This window comes from Salvia splendens, chromosome 14 (genome assembly GCF_004379255.2).
Source record: "Salvia splendens isolate huo1 chromosome 14, SspV2, whole genome shotgun sequence".
Classification (NCBI taxonomy): Eukaryota; Viridiplantae; Streptophyta; class Magnoliopsida; order Lamiales; family Lamiaceae; genus Salvia; species Salvia splendens.
Window position 1 is genome coordinate 16,773,372 of NC_056045.1, and position 10,157 is coordinate 16,783,528.

The 10,157-nt window shown below is 34.7% G+C and overlaps 1 long non-coding RNA gene and 1 pseudogene across 1 annotated transcript; one reads left to right on the forward strand and one right to left on the reverse strand.

The window, feature by feature from the left end:
• Positions 1-3,519: 3,519 nt before the first annotated feature.
• On the forward strand, positions 3,520-4,562 carry LOC121763496. The gene is made up of 2 exons (XR_006042442.1): positions 3,520-3,735; positions 4,202-4,562. It is a non-coding gene; the product is annotated as an uncharacterized LOC121763496 (long non-coding RNA).
• Positions 4,563-7,006: 2,444 nt separating this feature from the next.
• LOC121764262 lies at positions 7,007-8,589 on the reverse strand (annotated as a pseudogene).
• Positions 8,590-10,157: the final 1,568 nt, after the last annotated feature.

Genomic DNA, 10,157 nt, shown 5'->3' on the forward strand with positions numbered 1-10,157 from the left:
CAACAGGACTTCTAATATCCAAAATTATGTAAACAAAAATAAACAGATAAATATACTAAATAGTTTTAAAACTTAAAAAAGCTTGTAAAAGAAATTGAAAGAACTAATTAAAACCAAACACATATTAAAAAATAAAAAAACTTTGCAAAACTAATAAGGAAAATCTGAGATCTATAAATACGAACAATAAAAGTAAAACATGGAGTAACAAATAACACATTCCTACATAAATTTAAATAATTATAATTAAATAATGTAAATATAAAAAAAAATCCAGAGGAGAGAAGTGAAAAAATACATGCATCTTGATTTAGTGATGGGGAATCAAAATTAATCTCAATAACACGAACTGGGTTGCACGGTAAGAACATCACTAATAATATCCACCAACATTAGCTAAAAAAATAAAATTTATTTTTAGCAAAAATAAAAAAAATTAACAGCTAGAAACTTATTTAAATAACCTAATTCTAATTACAAACATACATGATCAAATACAACTAATTACTCATTTTAAATATTAATAGGCTAAAGAAAATGCAATGGACATGCACAATACAAACAAATCTTCTACTACACAAATAAATCAATATGGACCGGCCCAGTTTACAATATTCAAAGCTGAGCTCAATTAATAGTCTTCTCCTCATATCTTGAATAATGTGGATTGATTCCAATTAAAATTAGCTCAATTCGTTTACTATTAACAATAAGAATATTACACATACATTATAGATTAAGTAAATCATATAACTAACATTAGTTAACCAAATTATCAAGCATAATTAGAGTGAAAAATCAAAGCTTTCTTTCTATCCACCGCCGCCTCATCCCCAACCTCTCAAGCCCTAACCCAAGCGCCCAATGGCTGCGTTTCAAGATATGCCGGTGATGGCGACGGAGACGACTCCACTGAACAAAAAAACGGCGACGGAGAGAAAACCCCAAGCTGCTATAATCGTTTTTCGGGAGATGTCAAGACACCAACCCAACACCGACTGAAACTACCAAAATAGTCTAAAACGACAACAGATTCCGACAGATCAAAACTAATTCCTGCCTCCAGACATCATAAGATCCCCAAACGAAGCACATACTAAAAACCTGCTGTCTATTCTGTGGAACAATCTCCGGCGCGAAATCGGCTGAAAAAGAAGCAATTTTCTTCGATGAAGGTATATAGGAGTATCAACTAAACCTATTGATGACACATAGTTGGCTGAGATCAATTGAATTGCAGGATTTTATGAACATGCATAAACTTTTATAAACCGATTTCTATATTAAAAATGCTTTTCTTCACTATTTTGAAAAGAAAAACAATGGAATTAGGAGACCAACAAAGTGCCAATCGGAAGAAGAACAAACCTAGTCCTAAAAGGTACAAAATTGTCAAATCTACAACTGTAATTATTTAACTATTCTGCAGATGATCCACCCTAAACTACATATCCATAATTAAATATTGACCAACATATACCTGCAGACCTAAATAATCAAGCATGTAATAAATCTAATTGCTAAGAATTTTGATTTTCATTAAGCAGAGGAAAAGAATAATTATAAAAACGTTTTTACATACAATATCTTTGAAAATGAGTTCTAACAAATTGCCAAAATGCAGAAAAAAGGAGCAGCAGTGGCATTGCAAACAATAAGGGACAACATTGGAGAAGAAAAGAAGATAAGTATCACCACAATCTTGGGTAGAATACTAACCTGAAGTAGGTGACACATGCTGAGATATAACCCCCTTAATAATGGTTGATTTTTCTAACTTTTTCTTTAGCAATGTATGTAATCAATATTGTATAAAGAATATGCAACAACAGACCAGAGCTATGTATATATATATAAATTAATTTACATACCCTTGAGCCTGTGCACAGTTAACCTGACAAACATTACATAATCCAAGAAGACCTTTCAAATTATACTGCCAATAAGATTAGCTATGCATTTAATACATGATCAACAATAAACTATTTAACACTACAACAATAATAACATCGAAGCATTATAAGTTTCTAAGAATCTGTTCTAAACTATATTTGACATGCTGCATGTTAAATTCAACAATGGAACAACTATCAGCACCAATGGTGCTATTAGGATTGAGAAGAAACCAACTCAAAACTTAAAGATTATGTCTGAGAACAATAAGGACATAATTGAAGGAGATAAATATAATAGATCTTCAAGCTAAGTTGAAATTTTGTTAATGCGAAGCATATCCTCATTACCCTTTCTGAGATTGATGATTACGTGAAAGTTTTATGTGGAGCTAGTAACAATAATAGTTGGTTTATTGAACACCATCCAATGAGAATGTTTAAATGGACTGCTGATTTCGACCTATATTTTGAGACTCCCATCGCTGCTGTTTGGTGTAATCTGCATGCTTTACCTATACACCTTTTTGAAGAATCTATGCTATTTTCCATTGGAAAATTGTTTGGTGAACCCATACAGATTGATCATAACACTATCACACGTGCACGATTGTCATATGTCTTAAAAAATTTCAAAAAGAATGGAAGGCAAGGCAAGACATATTGCATGGAAAACTGGAATAAGAGGTCAGTATATACATTCTACATAAGCTCAAATGCATGAAATATAGAAAAACTAATGAATCTTCATTCCAAATTTTAAATGCAGGAGCAGTGCAAGGTATCAAGAATAACATAAATGCAGAAATACAAAAAAACTAATGATTTTTCATTCTACATTTTGAATGCAGTGACAAAAAGTATAAAACCTCAAATACATGAGCCATTCAATGTTTCAAGCATAAAACAAATGGAAGGAATGACAAATTCAAGGTAAGAACACTTCGTTAATTGTGCACAGATTGTTCATCTTCAAAACATGATATAAGAGAAATGAAATGATTAAGAAAAGAGAGGGAACATTCAGAAAAGAATAGACAAATATATTATAAGAAGATAAAAATCATGGAGAATATGAATATCAATTAGGGAAGAAGAAAGAAAGGGTTGAGAAACCGAACTGTTTTTGTGTGGATTTTGCTTTCTGATTTCAGTTGAGAGGGAGATGAAGTAACTGATTATGGGAGTATTAGGAGAGGGGTATTTATAGAGCATGCCTTCTTAAGCATGTTGTTTAGTAACCATGCAAGTCCTCATAAAAACATCATCATGAGAGACCTTTCACATAATAATTAGAAATAAGTATTAGAAAGCAAAATAAGATAATAAAAAGAACACTGAAAGTACTCAATTAGACTATCAATTATTAATACATATATTTACTAACTAATATAAATATTAATATAGTAAAAATTTTCTAAATCGAATATATCATATATATGCACAAATATAGAAGTTAATAATAATTTTACTAAAATATTAAAAAAATAGCATGTCCGAAATTCGGCCCACTAAATTTTAGAAGTTTCCATCAATATAGCTTAAGTTAAGGCCCATTAAATTTATGCATTTATTAAATTATTCTTCTTTTATTTATATGAGACTAAATAAGTGTCCCCAATAAAGCTGAACCCTAACTTATAACAGCCGCCTCTCTCAGTCTCTCACTCTCCAGGTTGCAGTTAAAGGAGGAAGAAGAAGAACTGCCTCTAACTCCTCACTCTACAATCATTACTCAAAAGGTTACTCAAAAAGCACAAGGGTTATAGTAGGCGTGGCTTCTCTGTAACCTATTCTCCTGCATCAGCAACATATCAACATATGAACACATAAATAAATCAAGGTACGAAATAGTCTATGTATGCTCTAATGAGTGCAAATTTATTAACATACCTACTAAGATTTCTATCATCTATTTCCTGATTTTTCAAACGATAATTCTTATAAACTTGCTACCAATGCTCTAATCTATATCTATATTTTTCAAAATTTTCTTTAATTAGTTAGTATATGAACTTTTAAAAATTAGCCATTTTATCAAAGGTTTCAAATTTTATGTAATGGGTGCACATTAATTACTACACCTGCTATCATTTCTATCATATATGTATTTATTTTATATAACCTATTTCAACAAAGTAAGCATAATGTATACTACCTCCGTTCCAAGTTAATAGAGTCATTTTTCTATTTTAGGAAATTCCAGGTTAATTATGTCACTTCTATTTTTAGCAAAAATTAATTATCTCGTTTACTTTATCATCTCTTCATCTCTTTTACTTTATTCTCTCTTACTTTATTCACCAAAGAAGGAGGAGAGATTGCAGATGGCGGAATGTGGAGTATTAGTTTTGGTTGGCTTAGGGAAAAATAAAAATCAGATTTTTTTTTAAAAAAATTGCAATTACACCCTTCATTTCATTTCGGTTTGAAGATGATTACCTGTATAAGGAGAAAAGGCCATTAGTTGCTTGAACAATGGAGTTGCAGTGATTGGGGAAAAAAAAGCATCAAAGAAGACGATGGAAGTGGGCGCCTGTTTTATAGTCTTAACATTACCTACTGTATTTGATTGGGCTTCAAGTTGATTGGGGTAATGGGCTAATTAATGTAAATATAAATGGACATCTTTCAAATTTTAATTGAGATGCATTTGATTGGTCTATCATACTTCAACACACTTTTAACTAAGCATATTTACTTTTTTTCAATTTTGACATATTGACTTTTATATGATTTTAATTAATTAAATTAATTTTACAATTCATAATTATTTTTTTACACTCCCTCAGTTCAACAAAAGAATAGACAAAGTTTGTCATTTTAGATTGTCTGCTAAAATTAGACTATTTTCTAAATATGGAAGTTTTAACCATTTAAATACTACAGTATTAATATATAGATCCTACAATCTATTAACACTACTCATCTCTTACTTCTCCATTCTCTCTCTTATTTTACCAATTTCACATTAAATTCTGTTTCATACACAACTATGTCTATTTTTGGTGGACAGAGGGAGTATAATTTTTTATATTATACATAGTATGGTATTGAATTTATTATAAGTTATCGATATAGTGTTGTGGGGTTAAGGTGTAATTTGAATAAATATGTAAGAGATTGAAAAAATATAAAAAAGTAAGTGAATATGGAATATTCTTTTAAGTTTGGTTTGATGTAAATGGTTGGAGTAAAATTACTATTTGACGTGACATATACTAAAAATGGATTTGAGTTCAGTGTAAATGGTTGGACATGATCTAAGCATTTGACCTTTGACCATGCATAATTAGTTGTGCTAACTATAATAATTAAATTCAATTGTCATATATACTTTTTATCCTCTACCATTACTGTAATCTATATTTCTATATGCTAATAAACTTCATCCTTCTACAAATTAAACATGTAAAATATTATGTCGAATAGGAAATTCACTTAGAATGGGGCTGATTGCATCACTTTTGTTGATTACTCGAGGTAGAACAACTCTCTCTCGCTTTAAGATTCCTATCAATGTAAATGAAGATTTTAGTTTGTGGATATGAAAATGATAGTAGAAGCGATGCTACTTTTAATGTTGTTTATAAATAAGTTTTTCAAAATTCTGAACTACTAGTTTGCTGTTGTTTTCTAAGTTGTTTTGTTTGCACTTACGAATACATATGTTTTGTTAATCGAATGAAATCATGAATTTTTTAATTGTTCAAATTATTTTCTTTTTTTCTTTTGGATTGTGTATTACATTTTTTTTATTTGTATATCTTATTCTATTTAGTTATTAATATATTTTTATTATTTAAAAATCTTTTGTTTCGTGCAAGCACGAGTGTTAACACTAGTTAATATAATGTAAATCTACTTTTTACAGTATTGTTTTTATTGAATAAATTAAATAGTGAGGGAAACGTAGGAACTGGGGGGAGTATTTTAAAAATTAGCCACGCGCATACAAAATGTAATCAGAGAGTTCATTGATAACTTTATTAGTTGGCAATTCATCAGTAATATGTCGACAATTCACGATAATTTATTATCTAGTAAAACCGCCTGTAAACATCATTTTTGGTAGTGACATTAAGTCTTGGAAATCTTTTATATTGAACTATAAAAATAGTACCTTTAAAATGCCGCTATGACTTTCTGAGTACCCAATGTTCCAAAAATCACCTTTTTTTTGTTAAAAATGCTAAAAAATTACAAATTCGGACCACTTTTTAAATCATTTTGCCTTGAGGCCAATAAGAGCACTCGCAATGGATAGATCCATCTCAAGGGCCTATCTATTTTTTCTATTTCCACGTCAGCATTATACCCACATGGCCTATCTTCCTGCAATGGATGGCCGATCCCACTTCCCGTTCGATTTTCCTATCAACATTATTTATATATTTCATTTTAATTGTTTGTAGCAAATAAAATGAGATAATATAGTAAATAAAAATAAATTCAAGACAAATAAATTATTAAAAAAACATATTTAGGTTTAAACCCAAAAAAACATCATACATTTAAGAAAAAATTACACAATTTGGCCTATGATCGGCCTTATCCCTGCAGGGGGAGGGGGGGTGATCATGGCTCTATGTCATCGGCCTTTTGGGGAGAGAGAGAGGGAGCCGATGATCAGCCCCACTGCCGGGGGGTCAATCATGGGCCCACTTGTGAGTGCTCAAAGGGTGAAAGGGTCTTTCTGGCACATTTGATCGGTTTTTGTCGGTGTATTATCAAGGTCAATTCTCTCTTTTGCAGATTTGACAATTTTGACGTTTTTAGGTGTTTGCTCGCTCCCCATTTACATATTTTGAGTATATGCTATATCCTTTTCTCTTTTCGGATATTTGGTATTTTAAGTTTCTGTTCGCCATTTTGCATATTTTTGCTATAAACCAGCAAAGTTTCATGCTATTAGGGGCTAAAACAAATGTACTGCATACGATTATATTTTGATGATTTAATTAAAACTAATTAAATAAATTGCCTATAAATTGTTACTAACTTTTGGATCTCGTCGACGATGTGGTTCATGCTCCACGTTCAGTTTACAAAGATGATTTTACTAACGCATACACACATGTCAAAATTGTGCAATTTTCATTTTAAAACATTTGTCACTGTAGCAGTATCCAAACCAGGGACAAACCTTCGAAATCATGATATTCTCTTGTGGTGTTGGAAATGTTGTCTATGTGGATTGTCTTGAAATCATACTAAAACGCCTATCGTTGTCAAATACTATGAGAGTAGCCTTTCTAATACTCAATGCGTCCATAAAAAATAGTTTAATCTTTTAATTTCCGTTCATCTATCAAAATTAGTCTCATACTAAAAATAGAAAGTTATTTTCATTTTATTATTCACTTTTTATCCTTTTTCTATAGTTTCTCTTTTTTCTTCTACTTAACCCACTTTATCTCTTTCTTTCTAATACTTTACTAATTTCACATTAAAACTCATGCCGTCCACCAATGAGACTATTTTTGGTGGACGAATGGAGTATTTCATTTCTAGGGACAGAAATCACCTTCTCAAGTTCGTTGTAAATGGACATTCCAACCCATCTTACGTTCTCCAACATTCTCCCTCTCGGTGACATTTGATCATTTTCTCCGAAATTAATTGACCTATGATTGTGTTCTTATCCAATGTCGGGACTATGACTGCAGTTGCTGTGGAGAAGAAAGGTAAAGTCGTCGGAGAGAGCATAGTTTTAGTTGAAGGTCTCTTGATTTTGAAGGTGATGAGAAGCTTGGGTAACTGAGAGAATCTCTTGAACAATATCTAGTGATTGATTTGTATTTCTATAGAATTCATTCGAATCCGGCACCCTCTGATGCATCGGAAAATTGGCAGCCGGATAACCTAGTGAAACTTATGTTGCAACCGAGCACATTCCAGTGCTACGCCAACCTAATAATGACGCTACAAATTCTTAGTACTCTATCTGTCCCACTAAAAGTAATTGATAGTATTATTATTTTTTGGTTCTCCTTCTTCTATTATAAGTGACCAATTTTTTTTGACAAAAAATATTTTTATTCTTTTTTTTTACTTAATATCATTTTGTCAATACGAAGTTGGTCAATTAAGGCAGGAAGAAGGGAATACTATTTTTAGATTTAAGATATGAAAGAGGGAAATTAAGCTTACTATACCTCTGAGGGAGGGTTAAAGATGGGTGGGCAGTTAGGGTATGGATTATCTTTGAAGGTCAAAGGCTCCTCACACAATTATTTCGCCCACGGTGGATCGGAGGTAGATGCGGACGAGGGAAATGCCAACAATGGAGACTCAAGATCCTCGTTCCTGGGGTCAATGCTCAAGAATCGATCACTGCATGAAGTAACATAGTTATCTCCCACTTTTGGTGCGTTCAATCTCTTCTTGAATATACAGCATCGCGCGTAGGCATCCTGAAGGCATTCTCTATCATCCAACCGATATTCGTGCATGACCCAATCGGTTCGACCTCCATGAGGAGCTTTGCCTCTGAAATAAACTAGGGTTTTCTTCGTCCCTACCGCCCTTGCTTTTGAATTTCCATCCTTTCCATGCCTGTCGCTTTCCAATACCCGGCCTCTATCGCTCAGTTCGTCCTAGATCTGTTCGGGTATTTACGGTCCCGAGGACTGAAGAAATATCATTCTGGGTATTTCCTTGGCAACACCGACTTTCCTATTGTTCCATTTATCATTACATGTCGTTATAGTATACCAATATCAAAAGTGGTTTTATTCATTCATTTACTAGCTAGTAGATTTGTCACTTTCAACTGTTTCTTGTTACGTACCCTTTATTTATTTTTATGCTTTTAATACTTGACATAACTAACAGACTGACTGTGGAGTAAGAGTTGAAGGTAAATGTTATGATTAAAATTCCGGAATGATAGGAAATCGCGTCGAACGTCGCGGGAGCTTTGCCCGTCGATCAATCCGGCGTCGAATTCTAGTGTTCGTGCTTTGTGCACGAAGAAAGGAACGATAAATTGCAAAAAAAGTGTTTTATTTCTTGAAGAAAAGAATGAAATAGATGCCCTATTTATAACTAATTGCCTAAGCTATTTACGGTAATTAAAAGATTCTAACTTAATCCAAAAAGGATTCTAACTAATCAAAAAAAGATTCTAACTAATTTAAGGATCCTAACCGACGAAGGACTCCTCCTTAACGAGGGACAAATTCGCCATACCGCGCGGGTCTCCTCGTTATCCTCCGTTGCGATCGGTCTCGACGCGACGGTGCCGCTTGTCTCTGCTCCGTCGCCACGTTTGTGTCGACGTCAAGTTCTGCTTCGTGTGACGCCTCGCGCTCCTTTAGTCTCGCCGACGGGGGACCCGTAACAACTCCCCCCTCCTTAGAATGCTCCTTGTCCTCAAGGAGAGTAGGGAACTTCCGTTGCACCAACTCGGCAGGCTCCCACGTCGGGCTATCTCCCGAATCATCTGACCATTCTAGCTGAACCTCTTCGACAGCCGTCCCCTCACGCCAAACCGTCCTCCTATCCGTAACCCGCACTGGTTGCGCCACAGGCTTACCTTTCGCGAATACTGGTGGTAGGTCCGAGTAGACCCCACTGTCACTCTCCAAAAATGGCTTTAATAACCCAACATGGAACACATTATGGACACGGCTCCCCTCGGGCAGTTTCAAGCGGTAGGCCACCTGGCCAATCCGTTCCAGTACCTCGAAAGGACCATAGAAGCGTCGGGATAACTTTGATGATAACGGCTTCGCCACCGAATGTTGTCTGTATTGCTGTAGTTTGAGTAACACCTTATCCCCCACGCGAAACTCCATGTCGCGACGATGTAGATTAGCCGCCTTGCGCATTCGCTGCTGCCCTCGTTCCAAATTCTGCCGAAGCAATGCAAGCGTCTCGCGGCGCTGCTGGAGTTGTGCCACCACATCCGGCGGTGTCGTCGCCGATGGTTGCGCCATGATCAATGGTGGGGGCTCGCGCCCGTACAGAGCCTCGAAGGGTGACCTTCCAAGTACCTCGTGATGGAAGCAGTTCAAGGCGAGCTCAGCCCACGACAAAAAATTCGCCCATTTAGTTGGTCTATCTGCGGTGAACGCCCTGAGATACTGCTCTAGTCCCCTATTCCTAACCTCAGTTTGTCCGTCCGTTTGCGGGTGATATGCCGTGGAAAAATGAAGCTTAGTGCCGCTCAGACGCAGCATTTCCTCCCAAACATCATTTAGGAAAACAGGATCGCGATCCGACACCAAAGTCTTAGGAAACCCATGGTGTTTGACCACC